The sequence below is a fragment of the Salmo trutta genome, unplaced genomic scaffold, assembly GCF_901001165.1.
Source record: "Salmo trutta unplaced genomic scaffold, fSalTru1.1, whole genome shotgun sequence".
NCBI lineage: Eukaryota > Metazoa > Chordata > Actinopteri > Salmoniformes > Salmonidae > Salmo > Salmo trutta.
The window spans coordinates 37,501-57,797 of NW_021823009.1; the positions used below are offsets into that span (position 1 = coordinate 37,501).

At 45.8% G+C, this 20,297-nt stretch overlaps 48 non-coding genes and 2 pseudogenes across 48 annotated transcripts; all 50 read right to left on the reverse strand.

Moving 5' to 3' along the window:
- Positions 1-9: 9 nt before the first annotated feature.
- Positions 10-128, reverse strand: LOC115188237 (5S ribosomal RNA). The gene has a single exon (XR_003876364.1). It is a non-coding gene; the product is annotated as a 5S ribosomal RNA (ribosomal RNA).
- A 408-nt stretch (positions 129-536) lies between these two features.
- Positions 537-655, reverse strand: LOC115188238 (5S ribosomal RNA). The gene has a single exon (XR_003876365.1). It is a non-coding gene; the product is annotated as a 5S ribosomal RNA (ribosomal RNA).
- Positions 656-817: 162 nt separating this feature from the next.
- On the reverse strand, positions 818-936 carry LOC115188166 (5S ribosomal RNA). The gene has a single exon (XR_003876302.1). It is a non-coding gene; the product is annotated as a 5S ribosomal RNA (ribosomal RNA).
- Positions 937-1,097: 161 nt separating this feature from the next.
- Positions 1,098-1,216, reverse strand: LOC115188042 (5S ribosomal RNA). The gene has a single exon (XR_003876184.1). It is a non-coding gene; the product is annotated as a 5S ribosomal RNA (ribosomal RNA).
- A 161-nt stretch (positions 1,217-1,377) lies between these two features.
- On the reverse strand, positions 1,378-1,495 carry LOC115188190 (5S ribosomal RNA). Its single transcript, XR_003876325.1, has one exon. It is a non-coding gene; the product is annotated as a 5S ribosomal RNA (ribosomal RNA).
- A 161-nt stretch (positions 1,496-1,656) lies between these two features.
- On the reverse strand, positions 1,657-1,775 carry LOC115188044 (5S ribosomal RNA). The gene has a single exon (XR_003876185.1). It is a non-coding gene; the product is annotated as a 5S ribosomal RNA (ribosomal RNA).
- A 409-nt stretch (positions 1,776-2,184) lies between these two features.
- LOC115188184 (5S ribosomal RNA) lies at positions 2,185-2,303 on the reverse strand. Its single transcript, XR_003876319.1, has one exon. It is a non-coding gene; the product is annotated as a 5S ribosomal RNA (ribosomal RNA).
- A 161-nt stretch (positions 2,304-2,464) lies between these two features.
- Positions 2,465-2,583, reverse strand: LOC115188045 (5S ribosomal RNA). Its single transcript, XR_003876186.1, has one exon. It is a non-coding gene; the product is annotated as a 5S ribosomal RNA (ribosomal RNA).
- A 161-nt stretch (positions 2,584-2,744) lies between these two features.
- On the reverse strand, positions 2,745-2,863 carry LOC115188046 (5S ribosomal RNA). Its single transcript, XR_003876187.1, has one exon. It is a non-coding gene; the product is annotated as a 5S ribosomal RNA (ribosomal RNA).
- A 6,040-nt stretch (positions 2,864-8,903) lies between these two features.
- Positions 8,904-9,012, reverse strand: LOC115188199 (uncharacterized; annotated as a pseudogene).
- Positions 9,013-9,173: 161 nt separating this feature from the next.
- On the reverse strand, positions 9,174-9,292 carry LOC115188047 (5S ribosomal RNA). Its single transcript, XR_003876188.1, has one exon. It is a non-coding gene; the product is annotated as a 5S ribosomal RNA (ribosomal RNA).
- Positions 9,293-9,453: 161 nt separating this feature from the next.
- On the reverse strand, positions 9,454-9,572 carry LOC115188156 (5S ribosomal RNA). Its single transcript, XR_003876292.1, has one exon. It is a non-coding gene; the product is annotated as a 5S ribosomal RNA (ribosomal RNA).
- Positions 9,573-9,733: 161 nt separating this feature from the next.
- On the reverse strand, positions 9,734-9,852 carry LOC115188049 (5S ribosomal RNA). The gene has a single exon (XR_003876190.1). It is a non-coding gene; the product is annotated as a 5S ribosomal RNA (ribosomal RNA).
- Positions 9,853-10,013: 161 nt separating this feature from the next.
- On the reverse strand, positions 10,014-10,122 carry LOC115188201 (uncharacterized; annotated as a pseudogene).
- Positions 10,123-10,283: 161 nt separating this feature from the next.
- Positions 10,284-10,402, reverse strand: LOC115188178 (5S ribosomal RNA). The gene has a single exon (XR_003876313.1). It is a non-coding gene; the product is annotated as a 5S ribosomal RNA (ribosomal RNA).
- A 161-nt stretch (positions 10,403-10,563) lies between these two features.
- Positions 10,564-10,682, reverse strand: LOC115188232 (5S ribosomal RNA). The gene has a single exon (XR_003876360.1). It is a non-coding gene; the product is annotated as a 5S ribosomal RNA (ribosomal RNA).
- A 161-nt stretch (positions 10,683-10,843) lies between these two features.
- LOC115188050 (5S ribosomal RNA) lies at positions 10,844-10,962 on the reverse strand. The gene has a single exon (XR_003876191.1). It is a non-coding gene; the product is annotated as a 5S ribosomal RNA (ribosomal RNA).
- A 161-nt stretch (positions 10,963-11,123) lies between these two features.
- LOC115188051 (5S ribosomal RNA) lies at positions 11,124-11,242 on the reverse strand. The gene has a single exon (XR_003876192.1). It is a non-coding gene; the product is annotated as a 5S ribosomal RNA (ribosomal RNA).
- A 161-nt stretch (positions 11,243-11,403) lies between these two features.
- LOC115188052 (5S ribosomal RNA) lies at positions 11,404-11,522 on the reverse strand. Its single transcript, XR_003876193.1, has one exon. It is a non-coding gene; the product is annotated as a 5S ribosomal RNA (ribosomal RNA).
- Positions 11,523-11,683: 161 nt separating this feature from the next.
- Positions 11,684-11,802, reverse strand: LOC115188053 (5S ribosomal RNA). Its single transcript, XR_003876194.1, has one exon. It is a non-coding gene; the product is annotated as a 5S ribosomal RNA (ribosomal RNA).
- Positions 11,803-11,963: 161 nt separating this feature from the next.
- LOC115188054 (5S ribosomal RNA) lies at positions 11,964-12,082 on the reverse strand. Its single transcript, XR_003876195.1, has one exon. It is a non-coding gene; the product is annotated as a 5S ribosomal RNA (ribosomal RNA).
- Positions 12,083-12,243: 161 nt separating this feature from the next.
- On the reverse strand, positions 12,244-12,362 carry LOC115188055 (5S ribosomal RNA). The gene has a single exon (XR_003876196.1). It is a non-coding gene; the product is annotated as a 5S ribosomal RNA (ribosomal RNA).
- A 161-nt stretch (positions 12,363-12,523) lies between these two features.
- Positions 12,524-12,642, reverse strand: LOC115188056 (5S ribosomal RNA). The gene has a single exon (XR_003876197.1). It is a non-coding gene; the product is annotated as a 5S ribosomal RNA (ribosomal RNA).
- Positions 12,643-12,803: 161 nt separating this feature from the next.
- LOC115188057 (5S ribosomal RNA) lies at positions 12,804-12,922 on the reverse strand. The gene has a single exon (XR_003876198.1). It is a non-coding gene; the product is annotated as a 5S ribosomal RNA (ribosomal RNA).
- Positions 12,923-13,083: 161 nt separating this feature from the next.
- LOC115188058 (5S ribosomal RNA) lies at positions 13,084-13,202 on the reverse strand. Its single transcript, XR_003876199.1, has one exon. It is a non-coding gene; the product is annotated as a 5S ribosomal RNA (ribosomal RNA).
- Positions 13,203-13,363: 161 nt separating this feature from the next.
- On the reverse strand, positions 13,364-13,482 carry LOC115188061 (5S ribosomal RNA). Its single transcript, XR_003876201.1, has one exon. It is a non-coding gene; the product is annotated as a 5S ribosomal RNA (ribosomal RNA).
- A 161-nt stretch (positions 13,483-13,643) lies between these two features.
- On the reverse strand, positions 13,644-13,762 carry LOC115188062 (5S ribosomal RNA). Its single transcript, XR_003876202.1, has one exon. It is a non-coding gene; the product is annotated as a 5S ribosomal RNA (ribosomal RNA).
- Positions 13,763-13,923: 161 nt separating this feature from the next.
- LOC115188063 (5S ribosomal RNA) lies at positions 13,924-14,042 on the reverse strand. Its single transcript, XR_003876203.1, has one exon. It is a non-coding gene; the product is annotated as a 5S ribosomal RNA (ribosomal RNA).
- Positions 14,043-14,203: 161 nt separating this feature from the next.
- On the reverse strand, positions 14,204-14,322 carry LOC115188064 (5S ribosomal RNA). Its single transcript, XR_003876204.1, has one exon. It is a non-coding gene; the product is annotated as a 5S ribosomal RNA (ribosomal RNA).
- A 161-nt stretch (positions 14,323-14,483) lies between these two features.
- On the reverse strand, positions 14,484-14,602 carry LOC115188065 (5S ribosomal RNA). Its single transcript, XR_003876205.1, has one exon. It is a non-coding gene; the product is annotated as a 5S ribosomal RNA (ribosomal RNA).
- A 161-nt stretch (positions 14,603-14,763) lies between these two features.
- On the reverse strand, positions 14,764-14,882 carry LOC115188066 (5S ribosomal RNA). Its single transcript, XR_003876206.1, has one exon. It is a non-coding gene; the product is annotated as a 5S ribosomal RNA (ribosomal RNA).
- A 161-nt stretch (positions 14,883-15,043) lies between these two features.
- On the reverse strand, positions 15,044-15,162 carry LOC115188067 (5S ribosomal RNA). Its single transcript, XR_003876207.1, has one exon. It is a non-coding gene; the product is annotated as a 5S ribosomal RNA (ribosomal RNA).
- Positions 15,163-15,323: 161 nt separating this feature from the next.
- On the reverse strand, positions 15,324-15,442 carry LOC115188068 (5S ribosomal RNA). Its single transcript, XR_003876208.1, has one exon. It is a non-coding gene; the product is annotated as a 5S ribosomal RNA (ribosomal RNA).
- Positions 15,443-15,603: 161 nt separating this feature from the next.
- Positions 15,604-15,722, reverse strand: LOC115188069 (5S ribosomal RNA). The gene has a single exon (XR_003876209.1). It is a non-coding gene; the product is annotated as a 5S ribosomal RNA (ribosomal RNA).
- Positions 15,723-15,883: 161 nt separating this feature from the next.
- Positions 15,884-16,002, reverse strand: LOC115188070 (5S ribosomal RNA). Its single transcript, XR_003876210.1, has one exon. It is a non-coding gene; the product is annotated as a 5S ribosomal RNA (ribosomal RNA).
- Positions 16,003-16,163: 161 nt separating this feature from the next.
- LOC115188072 (5S ribosomal RNA) lies at positions 16,164-16,282 on the reverse strand. The gene has a single exon (XR_003876212.1). It is a non-coding gene; the product is annotated as a 5S ribosomal RNA (ribosomal RNA).
- Positions 16,283-16,443: 161 nt separating this feature from the next.
- On the reverse strand, positions 16,444-16,562 carry LOC115188073 (5S ribosomal RNA). Its single transcript, XR_003876213.1, has one exon. It is a non-coding gene; the product is annotated as a 5S ribosomal RNA (ribosomal RNA).
- A 161-nt stretch (positions 16,563-16,723) lies between these two features.
- LOC115188074 (5S ribosomal RNA) lies at positions 16,724-16,842 on the reverse strand. Its single transcript, XR_003876214.1, has one exon. It is a non-coding gene; the product is annotated as a 5S ribosomal RNA (ribosomal RNA).
- A 161-nt stretch (positions 16,843-17,003) lies between these two features.
- On the reverse strand, positions 17,004-17,122 carry LOC115188075 (5S ribosomal RNA). Its single transcript, XR_003876215.1, has one exon. It is a non-coding gene; the product is annotated as a 5S ribosomal RNA (ribosomal RNA).
- Positions 17,123-17,283: 161 nt separating this feature from the next.
- Positions 17,284-17,402, reverse strand: LOC115188076 (5S ribosomal RNA). The gene has a single exon (XR_003876216.1). It is a non-coding gene; the product is annotated as a 5S ribosomal RNA (ribosomal RNA).
- Positions 17,403-17,563: 161 nt separating this feature from the next.
- LOC115188077 (5S ribosomal RNA) lies at positions 17,564-17,682 on the reverse strand. Its single transcript, XR_003876217.1, has one exon. It is a non-coding gene; the product is annotated as a 5S ribosomal RNA (ribosomal RNA).
- A 161-nt stretch (positions 17,683-17,843) lies between these two features.
- LOC115188078 (5S ribosomal RNA) lies at positions 17,844-17,962 on the reverse strand. Its single transcript, XR_003876218.1, has one exon. It is a non-coding gene; the product is annotated as a 5S ribosomal RNA (ribosomal RNA).
- Positions 17,963-18,123: 161 nt separating this feature from the next.
- LOC115188079 (5S ribosomal RNA) lies at positions 18,124-18,242 on the reverse strand. Its single transcript, XR_003876219.1, has one exon. It is a non-coding gene; the product is annotated as a 5S ribosomal RNA (ribosomal RNA).
- Positions 18,243-18,403: 161 nt separating this feature from the next.
- On the reverse strand, positions 18,404-18,522 carry LOC115188080 (5S ribosomal RNA). Its single transcript, XR_003876221.1, has one exon. It is a non-coding gene; the product is annotated as a 5S ribosomal RNA (ribosomal RNA).
- Positions 18,523-18,683: 161 nt separating this feature from the next.
- On the reverse strand, positions 18,684-18,802 carry LOC115188081 (5S ribosomal RNA). Its single transcript, XR_003876222.1, has one exon. It is a non-coding gene; the product is annotated as a 5S ribosomal RNA (ribosomal RNA).
- A 161-nt stretch (positions 18,803-18,963) lies between these two features.
- On the reverse strand, positions 18,964-19,082 carry LOC115188083 (5S ribosomal RNA). Its single transcript, XR_003876224.1, has one exon. It is a non-coding gene; the product is annotated as a 5S ribosomal RNA (ribosomal RNA).
- Positions 19,083-19,243: 161 nt separating this feature from the next.
- LOC115188084 (5S ribosomal RNA) lies at positions 19,244-19,362 on the reverse strand. The gene has a single exon (XR_003876225.1). It is a non-coding gene; the product is annotated as a 5S ribosomal RNA (ribosomal RNA).
- Positions 19,363-19,523: 161 nt separating this feature from the next.
- LOC115188086 (5S ribosomal RNA) lies at positions 19,524-19,642 on the reverse strand. The gene has a single exon (XR_003876226.1). It is a non-coding gene; the product is annotated as a 5S ribosomal RNA (ribosomal RNA).
- Positions 19,643-19,803: 161 nt separating this feature from the next.
- Positions 19,804-19,922, reverse strand: LOC115188087 (5S ribosomal RNA). Its single transcript, XR_003876227.1, has one exon. It is a non-coding gene; the product is annotated as a 5S ribosomal RNA (ribosomal RNA).
- Positions 19,923-20,083: 161 nt separating this feature from the next.
- On the reverse strand, positions 20,084-20,202 carry LOC115188088 (5S ribosomal RNA). The gene has a single exon (XR_003876228.1). It is a non-coding gene; the product is annotated as a 5S ribosomal RNA (ribosomal RNA).
- Between the last annotated feature and the right edge of the window lie 95 nt (positions 20,203-20,297).

The following is a 20,297-nucleotide window of genomic DNA, read 5'->3' on the forward strand; positions in this document are numbered from 1 at the left end:
TGGACAAAAAGCTTACAGCACCTGGTATTCCCAGGCGGTCTCCCATCCAAGTACTAACCAGGCCCGACCCTGCTTAGCTTCCGAGATCAGACGAGATCGGGCGTACCCAGGCTGGTATGGCCGTAAACGATAAACAATCTCTTGGTACAACATATATAGTCAAAGTGAGTCTGATAAACAACATTGCATTTTCACCAATTAGATAAGCAGCTTGAACTTTGTGTCACTGAAAAAGTAGAAGAAATTACAAACACTGTAGCCATCACTTTATAGCACAGGTAGTTGGATAAAATACAAACTTTATTTCTTTTCATCATTTGAACAGGGTAAGGGAGCACAAAGCACACACAAGCTGCATTCAGCAACAATATTATTATTTGTCTTATAAATACAAGGCAGATGCTAACTGACAACACACGGAACTTTGATCCTATTAAAAAGGCAGGAAGCTGCATTTAGTCAATTCATCATTAAATGCTTACTACAAGGCAGTGTTGCTGATGAAATAGTGTAAGAGCACACCCTCGTGGACAAAAAGCTTACAGCACCTGGTATTCCCAGGCGGTCTCCCATCCAAGTACTAACCAGGCCCGACCCTGCTTAGCTTCCGAGATCAGACGAGATCGGGCGTACCCAGGCTGGTATGGCCGTAAACGAATAAACAATCTCTTGGTACAACATATATAGTCAAAGTGAGTCTGATAAACAGACTGCATTTTGCAGCAGGAATCTGCATTTAGTCAATTCATCATTAAATGCTTACTACAAGGCAGTGTTGCTGATGAAATAGTGTAAGAGCACACCCTCGTGGACAAAAAGCTTACAGCACCTGGTATTCCCAGGCGGTCTCCCATCCAAGTACTAACCAGGCCCGACCCTGCTTAGCTTCCAAGATCAGACGAGATCGGGCGTACCCAGGCTGGTATGGCCGTAAACGATAAACAATCTCTTGGTACAACATATATAGTCAAAGTGAGTCTGATAAACAGACTGCATTTTGCAGCAGGAAGCTGCATTTAGTCAATTCATCATTAAATGCTTACTACAAGGCAGTGTTGCTGATGAAATAGTGTAAGAGCACACCCTCGTGGACAAAAAGCTTACAGCACCTGGTATTCCCAGGCGGTCTCCCATCCAAGTACTAACCAGGCCCGACCCTGCTTAGCTTCCGAGATCAGACGAGATCGGGCGTACCCAGGCTGGTATGGCCGTAAACGATAAACAATCTCTTGGTACAACATATATAGTCAAAGTGAGTCTGATAAACAGACTGCATTTTGCAGCAGGAAGCTGCATTTAGTCAATTCATCATTAAATGCTTACTACAAGGCAGTGTTGCTGATGAAATAGTGTAAGAGCACACCCTCGTGGACAAAAAGCTTACAGCACCTGGTATTCCCAGGCGGTCTCCCATCCAAGTACTAACCAGGCCCGACCCTGCTTAGCTTCCGAGATCAGACGAGATCGGCGTACCCAGGCTGGTATGGCCGTAAACGATAAACAATCTCTTGGTACAACATATATAGTCAAAGTGAGTCTGATAAACAGACTGCATTTTGCAGCAGGAAGCTGCATTTAGTCAATTCATCATTAAATGCTTACTACAAGGCAGTGTTGCTGATGAAATAGTGTAAGAGCACACCCTCGTGGACAAAAAGCTTACAGCACCTGGTATTCCCAGGCGGTCTCCCATCCAAGTACTAACCAGGCCCGACCCTGCTTAGCTTCCGAGATCAGACGAGATCGGGCGTACCCAGGCTGGTATGGCCGTAAACGATAAACAATCTCTTGGTACAACATATATAGTCAAAGTGAGTCTGATAAACAGACATTGCATTTTCACCAATTAGATAAGCAGCTTGAACTTTGTGTCACTGAAAAAGTAGAAGAAATTACAAACACTGTAGCCATCACTTTATAGCACAGGTAGTTGGATAAAATACAAACTTTATTTATTTTCATCATTTGAACAGGGTAAGGGAGCACAAAGCACACACAAGCTGCATTCAGCAACAATATTATTATTTGTCTTATAAATACAAGGCAGATGCTAACTGACAACACACGGAACTTTGATCCTATTAAAAAGGCAGGAAGCTGCATTTAGTCAATTCATCATTAAATGCTTACTACAAGGCAGTGTTGCTGATGAAATAGTGTAAGAGCACACCCTCGTGGACAAAAAGCTTACAGCACCTGGTATTCCCAGGCGGTCTCCCATCCAAGTACTAACCAGGCCCGACCCTGCTTAGCTTCCGAGATCAGACAAGATCGGGCGTACCCAGGCTGGTATGGCCATAAACGATAAACAATCTCTTGGTACAACATATATAGTCAATGTGAGTCTGATAAACAGACTGCATTTTGCAGCAGGAAGCTGCATTTAGTCAATTCATCATTAAATGCTTACTACAAGGCAGTGTTGCTGATGAAATAGTGTAAGAGCACACCCTCGTGGACAAAAAGCTTACAGCACCTGGTATTCCCAGGCGGTCTCCCATCCAAGTACTAACCAGGCCCGACCCTGCTTAGCTTCCGAGATCAGACGAGATCGGGCGTACCCAGGCTGGTATGGCCGTAAACGATAAACAATCTCTTGGTACAACATATATAGTCAAAGTGAGTCTGATAAACAGACTGCATTTTGCAGCAGGAAGCTGCATTTAGTCAATTCATCATTAAATGCTTACTACAAGGCAGTGTTGCTGATGAAATAGTGTAAGAGCACACCCTCGTGGACAAAAAGCTTACAGCACCTGGTATTCCCAGGCGGTCTCCCATCCAAGTACTAACCAGGCCCGACCCTGCTTAGCTTCCGAGATCAGACGAGATCGGGCGTACCCAGGCTGGTATGGCCGTAAACAATAAACAATCTCTTGGTACAACATATATAGTCAAAGTGAGTCTGATAAACAGACTGCATTTTGCAGCAGGAAGCTGCATTTAGTCAATTCATCATTAAATGCTTACTACAAGGCAGTGTTGCTGATGAAATAGTGTAAGAGCACACCCTCGTGGACAAAAAGCGTACAGCACCTGGTATTCCCAGGCGGTCTCCCATCCAAGTACTAACCAGGCCCGACCCTGCTTAGCTTCCGAGATCAGACGAGATCGGGCGTACCTTTTTTTTTTTTTTTTTTTTTTTTTATTATATGAATCTTATTTTACAATTTTTCAATTCAATATGCAAAACCTTCAATCAACACAAGACTAAACATCGGTAGGCATCCAATTTACCCACTATCAAATAAAACCAAACAAAATAAAAATTCCAAACCAACTTCATACAAACATTACATACAAGACTAAGATAAAACAAATTCCATGAAATTAGAGAGGTTAAAAGCAACCCCCTATCAAATAAAAACTAAGAAATTCTCAAAAACAATTATTTTAAAATGATTGATGATATCTCTCCAAAACTTTGCACATCAAAACCCATACACCAAACCTCCATCCTCCCCCACAGCAATGAATCCACAATCCTTCACAAACACACTTTCAAAATCCTTCTGCCTAGACCTATGCATCAATCCCACATCCTTCTTGACCATACCTTCAAACACCTTCCACACTGTCACCCTCTTGCCCTCAAACCTTGCCAAGTTCCTCCTCGAATATACAGCATACCTTGCATGTGACAGCATAAAATTCAATAATTCAATATTCACCCCCTTCACATGCTGACACACTCCAAACAATACCAAACACCTCCAATCCACCCCTCCTATTAACTCTACTCCCCAGTACCTTTCTAGCATGTCCCTCAACCTCACAAAGAACCCATCTACCTCGACACACTCAAACATCATGTGCATCAGATTTTCATCCATAACTCTACATACGTCACACACACGAGACACTGACCTGTCTACCTGATGTAACACCACCTTGGTAAACACCCGATTGTGCCTCAACATAAAATCAAAATGTGTACATTCAAGACTGTTGAGCCTCACTACCATCTTCTCCCACAACCGCTCCACATCCAACCCTGGAAACACTTGCCTCCACACTTTCTCAGATGCAGGCGCCTTGACCTTCCTGGTAAGAAGAGCCCAGTAGAAGGCCCTCACCTTGGTAGAAGATAAGGCTTGCACAGACTCCCCACATTTCACCTGCATCTCAGGCAAAGTCTCTAATACCCCCTTACTCATGTGATTGTCCAGCAGCCTCACCCACTCCCTTGGAAAACACTCCTTTATCCTCTCATACATTCTCAACACCGTCCCTTTCCTGACATCCTCATCTACACTCCAGACAGTATCTAATATCGCCTGATCAGGCAGGAACCCCGGCACCACCTCATACCTAAAGTCCCTCACTCTTATCATACCTGCCCTCATAAGCACCTTACTCTCCAGCATCTTTCCCTCAGATTGCAGCAATGGGTTCATAAAAACCGGTAGATTCAAAATCACCCCAATAGAGTCACACTCATAGCTAACCTGCGGTAAAAACTCTGCCCAGGCCCTGAACACCTCCTGATAAAAGGCAGGCACCTCTGCATACATGCTAGGCTTTAAACACATTAACAACCCATAATCTCCGCATCCTCCACTCCTATGCAACCAATGTCTGAAAAACTCCTTCCACCCCTGACCCTCCTCCCCGTACAAAAACTGTTTCACTCTCTTAACCCGTATGGCTTTTAACTTAACCTCCAGATCTACTAATCTCAACCCACCCCTATCATAATCTGCTATCATCACATCATGAGCAATTTTCACACCCTTCCCACCCCACAGGAACCCAGACACTACATTATTAATTTCCTTCAGAGCCCATACAGGCATGTCCAGAACCCCTAAAGTATATACACATTTTGACATCAACAGAGCATTCACCACCACCACTTTCCCCCTCAATTTTAATTTCCTTTGTTTCCAGTAATTCAAGGTCGACTTCATTTTATTAATCACCCCTGTCCAAGTAAAGTCTCTCGCCTCCAGCTCATCTACCCCAATATTCACACCCAAAATTCTCAAATGTTCTGTAACAGTCTTAAAAGGAATGTTACTTGTAGACACAACCGTATCAGAAACGCATAACATTTCAGATTTTTCAACATTCACCTTAGCCCCAGAAGCTCTCCCATACACATCAAAACACTTCATCAGACAATTCACACTCCCTCCATCCCGCACAGTACAGGTGGTATCATCAGCGTAATGATGCAGCACACTAACGCCACCCCCCGGCAGGTCTACTCCATGCACTCCTCTATCACGCTTAACAAAAGCAGCCAAAGGCTCAACTGATATGCTGTACAGCAAAGCAGACAGTGGACAACCCTGCCTAACAGACCTGCCCAGGGGAAAGGGATCAGTCAGCACACCATTACACTTAACGACACTGCTAGCTGACCCATACAAAAGCTTCACCCATTCTTTTATACGAGGCCCAAACCCAAATTTTGCCATGGTCTCTAACAGGAACCGATGCTCCACCCGATCAAAGGCTTTATTCAGATCCATACAGAGCACCACCCCACCCACATCCCCCATATGCCTCACTACATCCCGGATAGTGCAGAGGGTGTCAACTATATCCCTCCCCGGTACCCCATAGGCCTGAGTAGGTGCTATAATGCTACCCATCACCTTTTTCAACCTATTGGCCATTACCTTAGCCAGCACCTTATTGTCAGAGTTCAAAAGGGTTATCGGTCTGTAGTTCTCAAGTTTCAGTCGACTCCCCTTCCTTTTGTACACCACATTCAACACCCCCAAAGCTAATGATTCTGGGACTTCCCTCCTCTCCTCCATACACTCAAATACACGCAGCATCAGTGGGGCTAGTATGTCACTAAACTCACGGTAAAACTCTGCAGTCAGACCATCTGAACCTGGGCTCTTATTCAAATTCAGGCCTAAGATTGCAGCTTTAACCTCTGCCAATGTAAAATCGGCATCACACATCTCCACATCATCAGTTGACACCCTTACCTCCACTGCTTCTAGCACACTTCTCATACACACCTCATCCACCCCGCCTGAAGTAAATAAACCTTTATAAAAAGAATGCACTGTATTCAAAATACCTTCCAAATCTGTCACCCTCTCCCCCCGCTCATTTAAAAGCTCAGTTAGAAAACTCCTTTCCTGCTTCCGCCTTTCTAACCCCAGAAAAAAAGCAGTACTCCTCTCCCCCTCCACTACATACTGCGCTCTACTCCTCACCACTGCCCCCATACACCTATGCCTCTCTAAGACCTTCAACTCCTCCCGCAGCCTCAGGTAATCTGCAATATCATATCCTGGACAATTTTCTATCTTTTCTAACTCAAATATCAGGTGGGACTTAAGAATCCTCTCTTCCCTCCTTCTTACCACACTAGCCTGTCTTGCACAATATATTGCCAGCCGCTTGAACTCCCCTTTTAAACCTTCCCACCACACACACACATCAGACTCAAACAGAGGATCTGACATGGCCTCATTCACACACTCTTTCACTGCTCCCTTAAACCCCTCATCCTTCAGCAGACTGGCATTAAGACACCACAACCCCCCCACCCTCCCCTCCCTCGACGCACCCAGCCGGAAAAGCAGAGCATCATGGTCACTAAAAAATGTGTGGGAATACTCTACCCCCACAACCAAGTTCGCAACCGCTCTATGAGCAAGACACAAATCTATGCGTGACTGCCTGAGCTCTCCCCTCACCACTTGTCTGCGAGAGAACACCCGCTTATCTGGATTCCTCTCCCTCCATATATCCACCAAATCCTCATCCTGCATTACCTTTAATAGTGCGCCACGAGAAGAGTCAGAGCCAAAATGTGCGCTACTTGAGGCATCCAACCTATCCATCCATACATTAAAATCTCCAACAAGCAGACAGTTTCTCCCACATAATCCCCCCATAGACATAAACAAAACCCTTCTCTCAATTTCAGTATTAGGAGCATACACATTGTACAATGAATAATCCACACCTTTAAACTTGAAACCCACTCCCACCATTCGACCTTCATTATCAGCACATAACAAACTTAAATTAGACACAACATCTTGTTTAACCAAAATAGCTACTCCACATGCACGCACAGTACCATTACTCACGTACATTTGTCCATTCCATCGCTGTCTTACGTTATCCATATACGGCTCAGTCCAGTGAGTCTCCTGAAGACATAATATGTCTGCACAGAAGGCTTCCAACACCAGCTCTAGCTTTTCTTTGCTACGAAGTCCATTGGTGTTGATAGAGACAACTCTCACCATAACGGATACATAGAGGAGGAAATCAATCCAGTCCGTCATGATAGATCTTTTACCCTTTTCTTCTTCTTGGCTATCAGGTTCTTTTTATTATCCCTCCGCTCAGATTGTATAAACTCCATCTCTTCCCCCGTCATCTCTTCTCCAGACCCTTTACGCTTGTAAGAATCATCCCGAGCAGGAGCCATCTCCTGAGAATAGCCTCCCGGGACTACAGACACCTTCGGGTTCTCCACCGCACCCCCAGAATCCGAAGCCAATGCCGCTCCAGTTGCTTCTCCCGTACACCCCGCTACCCCCTCCTCTCCACCAGGAACGCCCTCCATCTCCACACCGTCTAGGCTTGAACTGATATCCTTCCCCTTGGAGACCTCCTTTCCCACAGGACATGGCCCCTTCTCTTCTTCATCCTCCGACTGCCTCTGGTCTTCTTCATCCTCCATCCGTCTCTGGGACTCCTCCCCCATCCTCATTTCCTCCCCAGATTCCTCCATCTCGCTCTCCTCCACACCATCCCCGCTGATTACCTGATTTGACAATCCAGGAGCTCCATCACCCTGGGTACAGGAGCACTGCCTAACACTCCTCCCGCAACCAACACAACCGCGTTCTCTTCTCCCATTACACTCTCTTGCGTAATGCCCCTGCTCACCACACTTATGACAGGCAAAATCAGGGCAATCACGTAGAACGTGTCCTGGCTGAATACAAAGTCTGCAAACCTTGACCTGACGGTCGTGTATCACTCTGAAATACTCTGTCCCTTCCAACGTCTCAAATTTGGTCGAATATGGCAGCGAGCGCACAGTGTCTGTGAATTTCACTTTACAGAAGCGCGTACCATCTGCAACTTCTGTCCCCGGCCAGAAGCGCCTCTTCACTGGTGACACCGCAGACACACCCCATGCTCTAAGCCGTTCCAGGATGACCTCGTCTGTTATGTACACTGGAAGGTTTAAGAAAGATACGACCATTTCATCAAGTGATAGATCCTTAGCCATGATACGGCAGTTCCGAATTTTAAAACCATCGATCAGCTTTTCTTTTCCTCTCACACTTGACAATGTCACTTCATATCGATTTTCGGCTTTGAACCGACATCCGCACACCAGTCCACAAACTTCCTTAATCCCGCTCAATAACTCCATCATAGTAATTTTTTCTTCACCCATAATTTCCACAGCAACTGTTAAGGTCTTTTCATAATTTTGCGTCTGTCTAATTGTAGAACCATTATCTATATTTCCTTTGCTCGTCATTCTTTTGTCTGCATGGGTCGAAGCCATTGTATCCAAAACGACTGGAGGAAAGTCCCCCAAACAGCAATATGCTGCCGGGGAACACAACCAAACAAATGCTCAAACTTATTCAATAAAGAAAAATGAGTTTGAACTAAAAACCACCAAGAAATCAAACAAAACCCTCTGGAGCAAACACTCAACCTTAGCTCAATCAGCAACACCTGTCTCACTCTCCAGCACAGGAAGGGCGTACCCAGGCTGGTATGGCCGTAAACGATAAACAATCTCTTGGTACAACATATATAGTCAAAGTGAGTCTGATAAACAGACTGCATTTTGCAGCAGGAAGCTGCATTTAGTCAATTCATCATTAAATGCTTACTACAAGGCAGTGTTGCTGATGAAATAGTGTAAGAGCACACCCTCGTGGACAAAAAGCTTACAGCACCTGGTATTCCCAGGCGGTCTCCCATCCAAGTACTAACCAGGCCCGACCCTGCTTAGCTTCCGAGATCAGGCGTACCCAGGCTGGTATGGCCATAAACTATAAACAATCTCTTGGTACAACATATATAGTCAAAGTGAGTCTGATAAACAGACTGCATTTTGCAGCAGGAAGCTGCATTTAGTCAATTCATCATTAAATGCTTACTACAAGGCAGTGTTGCTGATGAAATAGTGTAAGAGCACACCCTCGTGGACAAAAAGCTTACAGCACCTGGTATTCCCAGGCGGTCTCCCATCCAAGTACTAACCAGGCCCGACCCTGCTTAGCTTCCGAGATCAGACGAGATCGGGCGTACCCAGGCTGGTATGGCCGTAAACGATAAACAAACTCTTGGTACAACATATATAGTCAAAGTGAGTCTGATAAACAGACTGCATTTTGCAGCTGGAAGCTGCATTTAGTCAATTCATCATTAAATGCTTACTACAAGGCAGTGTTGCTGATGAAATAGTGTAAGAGCACACCCTCGTGGACAAAAAGCTTACAGCACCTGGTATTCCCAGGCGGTCTCCCATCCAAGTACTAACCAGGCCCGACCCTGCTTAGCTTCCGAGACCAGACGAGATCGGGCGTACCCAGGCTGGTATGGCCGTAAACGATAAACAATCTCTTGGTACAACATATATAGTCAAAGTGAGTCTGATAAACAGACTGCATTTTGCAGCAGGAAGCTGCATTTAGTCAATTCATCATTAAATGCTTACTACAAGGCAGTGTTGCTGATGAAATAGTGTAAGAGCACACCCTCGTGGACAAAAAGCTTACAGCACCTGGTATTCCCAGGCGGTCTCCCATCCAAGTACTAACCAGGCCCGACCCTGCTTAGCTTCCGAGATCAGACGAGATCGGGCGTACCCAGGCTGGTATGGCCGTAAACGATAAACAATCTCTTGGTACAACATATATAGTCAAAGTGAGTCTGATAAACAGACTGCATTTTGCAGCAGGAAGCTGCATTTAGTCAATTCATCATTAAATGCTTACTACAAGGCAGTGTTGCTGATGAAATAGTGTAAGAGCACACCCTCGTGGACAAAAAGCTTACAGCACCTGGTATTCCCAGGCGGTCTCCCATCCAAGTACTAACCAGGCCCGACCCTGCTTAGCTTCCGAGATCAGACGTACCCAGGCTGGTATGGCCGCAAACTATAAAAAATCTCTTGGTACAACATATATAGTCAAAGTGAGTCTGATATACAGACTGCATTTTGCAGCAGGAAGCTGCATTTAGTCAATTCATCATTAAATGCTTACTACAAGGCAGTGTTGCTGATGAAATAGTGTAAGAGCACACCCTCGTGGACAAAAAGCTTACAGCACCTGGTATTCCCAGGCGGTCTCCCATCCAAGTACTAACCAGGCCCGACCCTGCTTAGCTTCCGAGATCAGACTAGATCGGGCGTACCCAGGCTGGTATGGCCGTAAACGATAAACAATCTCTTGGTACAACATATATAGTCAAAGTGAGTCTGATAAACAGACTGCATTTTGCAGCAGGAAGCTGCATTTAGTCAATTCATCATTAAATGCTTACTACAAGGCAGTGTTGCTGATGAAATAGTGTAAGAGCACACCCTCGTGGACAAAAGGCTTACAGCACCTGGTATTCCCAGGCGGTCTCCCATCCAAGTACTAACCAGGCCCTACCCTGCTTAGCTTCCGAGATCAGACGAGATCGGGCGTACCCAGGTTGGTATGGCCATAAACGATAAACAATCTCTTGGTACAACATATATAGTCAAAGTGAGTCTGATAAACAGACTGCATTTTGCAGCAGGAAGCTGCATTTAGTCAATTCATCATTAAATGCTTACTACAAGGCAGTGTTGCTGATGAAATAGTGTAAGAGCACACCCTCGTGGACAAAAAGCTTACAGCACCTGGTATTCCCAGGCGGTCTCCCATCCAAGTACTAACCAGGCCCGACCCTGCTTAGCTTCCGAGATCAGACGAGATCGGGCGTACCCAGGCTGGTATGGCCGTAAACGATAAACAATCTCTTGGTACAACATATATAGTCAAAGTGAGTCTGATAAACAGACTGCATTTTGCAGCAGGAAGCTGCATTTAGTCAATTCATCATTAAATGCTTACTACAAGGCAGTGTTGCTGATGAAATAGTGTAAGAGCACACCCTCGTGGACAAAAAGCTTACAGCACCTGGTATTCCCAGGCGGTCTCCCATCCAAGTACTAACCAGGCCCGACCCTGCTTAGCTTCCGAGATCAGACGAGATCGGGCGTACCCAGGCTGGTATGGCCGTAAACGATAAACAATCTCTTGGTACAACATATATAGTCAAAGTGAGTCTGATAAACAGACTGCATTTTGCAGCAGGAAGCTGCATTTAGTCAATTCATCATTAAATGCTTACTACAAGGCAGTGTTGCTGATGAAATAGTGTAAGAGCACACCCTCGTGGACAAAAAGCTTACAGCACCTGGTATTCCCAGGCGGTCTCCCATCCAAGTACTAACCAGGCCCGACCCTGCTTAGCTTCCGAGATCAGACGAGATCGGGCGTACCCAGGCTGGTATGGCCGTAAACGATAAACAATCTCTTGGTACAACATATATAGTCAAAGTGAGTCTGATAAACAGACTGCATTTTGCAGCAGGAAGCTGCATTTAGTCAATTCATCATTAAATGCTTACTACAAGGCAGTGTTGCTGATGAAATAGTGTAAGAGCACACCCTCGTGGACAAAAAGCTTACAGCACCTGGTATTCCCAGGCGGTCTCCCATCCAAGTACTAACCAGGCCCGACCCTGCTTAGCTTCCGAGATCAGACGAGATCGGGCGTACCCAGGCTGGTATGGCCGTAAACGATAAACAATCTCTTGGTACAACATATATAGTCAAAGTGAGTCTGATAAACAGACTGCATTTTGCAGCAGGAAGCTGCATTTAGTCAATTCATCATTAAATGCTTACTACAAGGCAGTGTTGCTGATGAAATAGTGTAAGAGCACACCCTCGTGGACAAAAAGCTTACAGCACCTGGTATTCCCAGGCGGTCTCCCATCCAAGTACTAACCAGGCCCGACCCTGCTTAGCTTCCGAGATCAGACGAGATCGGGCGTACCCAGGCTGGTATGGCCGTAAACGATAAACAATCTCTTGGTACAACATATATAGTCAAAGTGAGTCTGATAAACAGACTGCATTTTGCAGCAGGAAGCTGCATTTAGTCAATTCATCATTAAATGCTTACTACAAGGCAGTGTTGCTGATGAAATAGTGTAAGAGCACACCCTCGTGGACAAAAAGCTTACAGCACCTGGTATTCCCAGGCGGTCTCCCATCCAAGTACTAACCAGGCCCGACCCTGCTTAGCTTCCGAGATCAGACGAGATCGGGCGTACCCAGGCTGGTATGGCCGTAAACGATAAACAATCTCTTGGTACAACATATATAGTCAAAGTGAGTCTGATAAACAGACTGCATTTTGCAGCAGGAAGCTGCATTTAGTCAATTCATCATTAAATGCTTACTACAAGGCAGTGTTGCTGATGAAATAGTGTAAGAGCACACCCTCGTGGACAAAAAGCTTACAGCACCTGGTATTCCCAGGCGGTCTCCCATCCAAGTACTAACCAGGCCCGACCCTGCTTAGCTTCCGAGATCAGACGAGATCGGGCGTACCCAGGCTGGTATGGCCGTAAACGATAAACAATCTCTTGGTACAACATATATAGTCAAAGTGAGTCTGATAAACAGACTGCATTTTGCAGCAGGAAGCTGCATTTAGTCAATTCATCATTAAATGCTTACTACAAGGCAGTGTTGCTGATGAAATAGTGTAAGAGCACACCCTCGTGGACAAAAAGCTTACAGCACCTGGTATTCCCAGGCGGTCTCCCATCCAAGTACTAACCAGGCCCGACCCTGCTTAGCTTCCGAGATCAGACGAGATCGGGCGTACCCAGGCTGGTATGGCCGTAAACGATAAACAATCTCTTGGTACAACATATATAGTCAAAGTGAGTCTGATAAACAGACTGCATTTTGCAGCAGGAAGCTGCATTTAGTCAATTCATCATTAAATGCTTACTACAAGGCAGTGTTGCTGATGAAATAGTGTAAGAGCACACCCTCGTGGACAAAAAGCTTACAGCACCTGGTATTCCCAGGCGGTCTCCCATCCAAGTACTAACCAGGCCCGACCCTGCTTAGCTTCCGAGATCAGACGAGATCGGGCGTACCCAGGCTGGTATGGCCGTAAACGATAAACAATCTCTTGGTACAACATATATAGTCAAAGTGAGTCTGATAAACAGACTGCATTTTGCAGCAGGAAGCTGCATTTAGTCAATTCATCATTAAATGCTTACTACAAGGCAGTGTTGCTGATGAAATAGTGTAAGAGCACACCCTCGTGGACAAAAAGCTTACAGCACCTGGTATTCCCAGGCGGTCTCCCATCCAAGTACTAACCAGGCCCGACCCTGCTTAGCTTCCGAGATCAGACGAGATCGGGCGTACCCAGGCTGGTATGGCCGTAAACGATAAACAATCTCTTGGTACAACATATATAGTCAAAGTGAGTCTGATAAACAGACTGCATTTTGCAGCAGGAAGCTGCATTTAGTCAATTCATCATTAAATGCTTACTACAAGGCAGTGTTGCTGATGAAATAGTGTAAGAGCACACCCTCGTGGACAAAAAGCTTACAGCACCTGGTATTCCCAGGCGGTCTCCCATCCAAGTACTAACCAGGCCCGACCCTGCTTAGCTTCCGAGATCAGACGAGATCGGGCGTACCCAGGCTGGTATGGCCGTAAACGATAAACAATCTCTTGGTACAACATATATAGTCAAAGTGAGTCTGATAAACAGACTGCATTTTGCAGCAGGAAGCTGCATTTAGTCAATTCATCATTAAATGCTTACTACAAGGCAGTGTTGCTGATGAAATAGTGTAAGAGCACACCCTCGTGGACAAAAAGCTTACAGCACCTGGTATTCCCAGGCGGTCTCCCATCCAAGTACTAACCAGGCCCGACCCTGCTTAGCTTCCGAGATCAGACGAGATCGGGCGTACCCAGGCTGGTATGGCCGTAAACGATAAACAATCTCTTGGTACAACATATATAGTCAAAGTGAGTCTGATAAACAGACTGCATTTTGCAGCAGGAAGCTGCATTTAGTCAATTCATCATTAAATGCTTACTACAAGGCAGTGTTGCTGATGAAATAGTGTAAGAGCACACCCTCGTGGACAAAAAGCTTACAGCACCTGGTATTCCCAGGCGGTCTCCCATCCAAGTACTAACCAGGCCCGACCCTGCTTAGCTTCCGAGATCAGACGAGATCGGGCGTACCCAGGCTGGTATGGCCGTAAACGATAAACAATCTCTTGGTACAACATATATAGTCAAAGTGAGTCTGATAAACAGACTGCATTTTGCAGCAGGAAGCTGCATTTAGTCAATTCATCATTAAATGCTTACTACAAGGCAGTGTTGCTGATGAAATAGTGTAAGAGCACACCCTCGTGGACAAAAAGCTTACAGCACCTGGTATTCCCAGGCGGTCTCCCATCCAAGTACTAACCAGGCCCGACCCTGCTTAGCTTCCGAGATCAGACGAGATCGGGCGTACCCAGGCTGGTATGGCCGTAAACGATAAACAATCTCTTGGTACAACATATATAGTCAAAGTGAGTCTGATAAACAGACTGCATTTTGCAGCAGGAAGCTGCATTTAGTCAATTCATCATTAAATGCTTACTACAAGGCAGTGTTGCTGATGAAATAGTGTAAGAGCACACCCTCGTGGACAAAAAGCTTACAGCACCTGGTATTCCCAGGCGGTCTCCCATCCAAGTACTAACCAGGCCCGACCCTGCTTAGCTTCCGAGATCAGACGAGATCGGGCGTACCCAGGCTGGTATGGCCGTAAACGATAAACAATCTCTTGGTACAACATATATAGTCAAAGTGAGTCTGATAAACAGACTGCATTTTGCAGCAGGAAGCTGCATTTAGTCAATTCATCATTAAATGCTTACTACAAGGCAGTGTTGCTGATGAAATAGTGTAAGAGCACACCCTCGTGGACAAAAAGCTTACAGCACCTGGTATTCCCAGGCGGTCTCCCATCCAAGTACTAACCAGGCCCGACCCTGCTTAGCTTCCGAGATCAGACGAGATCGGGCGTACCCAGGCTGGTATGGCCGTAAACGATAAACAATCTCTTGGTACAACATATATAGTCAAAGTGAGTCTGATAAACAGACTGCATTTTGCAGCAGGAAGCTGCATTTAGTCAATTCATCATTAAATGCTTACTACAAGGCAGTGTTGCTGATGAAATAGTGTAAGAGCACACCCTCGTGGACAAAAAGCTTACAGCACCTGGTATTCCCAGGCGGTCTCCCATCCAAGTACTAACCAGGCCCGACCCTGCTTAGCTTCCGAGATCAGACGAGATCGGGCGTACCCAGGCTGGTATGGCCGTAAACGATAAACAATCTCTTGGTACAACATATATAGTCAAAGTGAGTCTGATAAACAGACTGCATTTTGCAGCAGGAAGCTGCATTTAGTCAATTCATCATTAAATGCTTACTACAAGGCAGTGTTGCTGATGAAATAGTGTAAGAGCACACCCTCGTGGACAAAAAGCTTACAGCACCTGGTATTCCCAGGCGGTCTCCCATCCAAGTACTAACCAGGCCCGACCCTGCTTAGCTTCCGAGATCAGACGAGATCGGGCGTACCCAGGCTGGTATGGCCGTAAACGATAAACAATCTCTTGGTACAACATATATAGTCAAAGTGAGTCTGATAAACAGACTGCATTTTGCAGCAGGAAGCTGCATTTAGTCAATTCATCATTAAATGCTTACTACAAGGCAGTGTTGCTGATGAAATAGTGTAAGAGCACACCCTCGTGGACAAAAAGCTTACAGCACCTGGTATTCCCAGGCGGTCTCCCATCCAAGTACTAACCAGGCCCGACCCTGCTTAGCTTCCGAGATCAGACGAGATCGGGCGTACCCAGGCTGGTATGGCCGTAAACGATAAACAATCTCTTGGTACAACATATATAGTCAAAGTGAGTCTGATAAACAGACTGCATTTTGCAGCAGGAAGCTGCATTTAGTCAATTCATCATTAAATGCTTACTACAAGGCAGTGTTGCTGATGAAATAGTGTAAGAGCACACCCTCGTGGACAAAAAGCTTACAGCACCTGGTATTCCCAGGCGGTCTCCCATCCAAGTACTAACCAGGCCCGACCCTGCTTAGCTTCCGAGATCAGACGAGATCGGGCGTACCCAGGCTGGTATGGCCGTAAACGATAAACAATCTCTTGGTACAACATATATAGTCAAAGTGAGTCTGATAAACAGACTGCATTTTGCAGCAGGAAGCTGCATTTAGTCAATTCATCATTAAATGCTTACTACAAGGCAGTGTTGCTGATGAAATAGTGTAAGAGCACACCCTCGTGGACAAAAAGCTTACAGCACCTGGTATTCCCAGGCGGTCTCCCATCCAAGTACTAACCAGGCCCGACCCTGCTTAGCTTCCGAGATCAGACGAGATCGGGCGTACCCAGGCTGGTATGGCCGTAAACGATAAACAATCTCTTGGTACAACATATATAGTCAAAGTGAGTCTGATAAACAGACTGCATTTTGCAGCAGGAAGCTGCATTTAGTCAATTCATCATTAAATGCTTACTACAAGGCAGTGTTGCTGATGAAATAGTGTAAGAGCACACCCTCGTGGACAAAAAGCTTACAGCACCTGGTATTCCCAGGCGGTCTCCCATCCAAGTACTAACCAGGCCCGACCCTGCTTAGCTTCCGAGATCAGACGAGATCGGGCGTACCCAGGCTGGTATGGCCGTAAACGATAAACAATCTCTTGGTACAACATATATAGTCAAAGTGAGTCTGATAAACAGACTGCATTTTGCAGCAGGAAGCTGCATTTAGTCAATTCATCATTAAATGCTTACTACAAGGCAGTGTTGCTGATGAAATAGTGTAAGAGCACACCCTCGTGGACAAAAAGCTTACAGCACCTGGTATTCCCAGGCGGTCTCCCATCCAAGTACTAACCAGGCCCGACCCTGCTTAGCTTCCGAGATCAGACGAGATCGGGCGTACCCAGGCTGGTATGGCCGTAAACGATAAACAATCTCTTGGTACAACATATATAGTCAAAGTGAGTCTGATAAACAGACTGCATTTTGCAGCAGGAAGCTGCATTTAGTCAATTCATCATTAAATGCTTACTACAAGGCAGTGTTGCTGATGAAATAGTGTAAGAGCACACCCTCGTGGACAAAAAGCTTACAGCACCTGGTATTCCCAGGCGGTCTCCCATCCAAGTACTAACCAGGCCCGACCCTGCTTAGCTTCCGAGATCAGACGAGATCGGGCGTACCCAGGCTGGTATGGCCGTAAACGATAAACAATCTCTTGGTACAACATATATAGTCAAAGTGAGTCTGATAAACAGACTGCATTTTGCAGCAGGAAGCTGCATTTAGTCAATTCATCATTAAATGCTTACTACAAGGCAGTGTTGCTGATGAAATAGTGTAAGAGCACACCCTCGTGGACAAAAAGCTTACAGCACCTGGTATTCCCAGGCGGTCTCCCATCCAAGTACTAACCAGGCCCGACCCTGCTTAGCTTCCGAGATCAGACGAGATCGGGCGTACCCAGGCTGGTATGGCCGTAAACGATAAACAATCTCTTGGTACAACATATATAGTCAAAGTGAGTCTGATAAACAGACTGCATTTTGCAGCAGGAAGCTGCATTTAGTCAATTCATCATTAAATGCTTACTACAAGGCAGTGTTGCTGATGAAATAGTGTAAGAGCACACCCTCGTGGACAAAAAGCTTACAGCACCTGGTATTCCCAGGCGGTCTCCCATCCAAGTACTAACCAGGCCCGACCCTGCTTAGCTTCCGAGATCAGACGAGATCGGGCGTACCCAGGCTGGTATGGCCGTAAACGATAAACAATCTCTTGGTACAACATATATAGTCAAAGTGAGTCTGATAAACAGACTGCATTTTGCAGCAGGAAGCTGCATTTAGTCAATTCATCATTAAATGCTTACTACAAGGCAGTGTTGCTGATGAAATAGTGTAAGAGCACACCCTCGTGGACAAAAAGCTTACAGCACCTGGTATTCCCAGGCGGTCTCCCATCCAAGTACTAACCAGGCCCGACCCTGCTTAGCTTCCGAGATCAGACGAGATCGGGCGTACCCAGGCTGGTATGGCCGTAAACGATAAACAATCTCTTGGTACAACATATATAGTCAAAGTGAGTCTGATAAACAGACTGCATTTTGCAGCAGGAAGCTGCATTTAGTCAATTCATCATTAAATGCTTACTACAAGGCAGTGTTGCTGATGAAATAGTGTAAGAGCACACCCTCGTGGACAAAAAGCTTACAGCACCTGGTATTCCCAGGCGGTCTCCCATCCAAGTACTAACCAGGCCCGACCCTGCTTAGCTTCCGAGATCAGACGAGATCGGGCGTACCCAGGCTGGTATGGCCGTAAACGATAAACAATCTCTTGGTACAACATATATAGTCAAAGTGAGTCTGATAAACAGACTGCATTTTGCAGCAGGAAGCTGCATTTAGTCAATTCATCATTAAATGCTTACTACAAGGCAGTGTTGCTGATGAAATAGTGTAAGAGCACACCCTCGTGGACAAAAAGCTTACAGCACCTGGTATTCCCAGGCGGTCTCCCATCCAAGTACTAACCAGGCCCGACCCTGCTTAGCTTCCGAGATCAGACGAGATCGGGCGTACCCAGGCTGGTATGGCCGTAAACGATAAACAATCTCTTGGTACAACATATATAGTCAAAGTGAGTCTGATAAACAGACTGCATTTTGCAGCAGGAAGCTGCATTTAGTCAATTCATCATTAAATGCTTACTACAAGGCAGTGTTGCTGATGAAATAGTGTAAGAGCACACCCTCGTGGACAAAAAGCTTACAGCACCTGGTATTCCCAGGCGGTCTCCCATCCAAGTACTAACCAGGCCCGACCCTGCTTAGCTTCCGAGATCAGACGAGATCGGGCGTACCCAGGCTGGTATGGCCGTAAACGATAAACAATCTCTTGGTACAACATATATAGTCAAAGTGAGTCTGATAAACAGACTGCATTTTGCAGCAGGAAGCTGCATTTAGTCAATTCATCATTAAATGCTTACTACAAGGCAGTGTTGCTGATGAAATAGTGTAAGAGCACACCCTCGTGGACAAAAAGCTTACAGCACCTGGTATTCCCAGGCGGTCTCCCATCCAAGTACTAACCAGGCCCGACCCTGCTTAGCTTCCGAGATCAGACGAGATCGGGCGTACCCAGGCTGGTATGGCCGTAAACGATAAACAATCTCTTGGTACAACATATATAGTCAAAGTGAGTCTGATAAACAGACTGCATTTTGCAGCAGGAAGCTGCATTTAGTCAATTCATCATTAAATGCTTACTACAAGGCAGTGTTGCTGATGAAATAGTGTAAGAGCACACCCTCGTGGACAAAAAGCTTACAGCACCTGGTATTCCCAGGCGGTCTCCCATCCAAGTACTAACCAGGCCCGACCCTGCTTAGCTTCCGAGATCAGACGAGATCGGGCGTACCCAGGCTGGTATGGCCGTAAACGATAAACAATCTCTTGGTACAACATATATAGTCAAAGTGAGTCTGATAAACAGACTGCATTTTGCAGCAGGAAGCTGCATTTAGTCAATTCATCATTAAATGCTTACTACAAGGCAGTGTTGCTGATGAAATAGTGTAAGAGCACACCCTCGTGGACAAAAAGCTTACAGCACCTGGTATTCCCAGGCGGTCTCCCATCCAAGTACTAACCAGGCCCGACCCTGCTTAGCTTCCGAGATCAGACGAGATCGGGCGTACCCAGGCTGGTATGGCCGTAAACGATAAACAATCTCTTGGTACAACATATATAGTCAAAGTGAGTCTGATAAACAGACTGCATTTTGCAGCAGGAAGCTGCATTTAGTCAATTCATCATTAAATGCTTACTACAAGGCAGTGTTGCTGATGAAATAGTGTAAGAGCACACCCTCGTGGACAAAAAGCTTACAGCACCTGGTATTCCCAGGCGGTCTCCCATCCAAGTACTAACCAGGCCCGACCCTGCTTAGCTTCCGAGATCAGACGAGATCGGGCGTACCCAGGCTGGTATGGCCGTAAACGATAAACAATCTCTTGGTACAACATATATAGTCAAAGTGAGTCTGATAAACAGACTGCATTTTGCAGCAGGAAGCTGCATTTAGTCAATTCATCA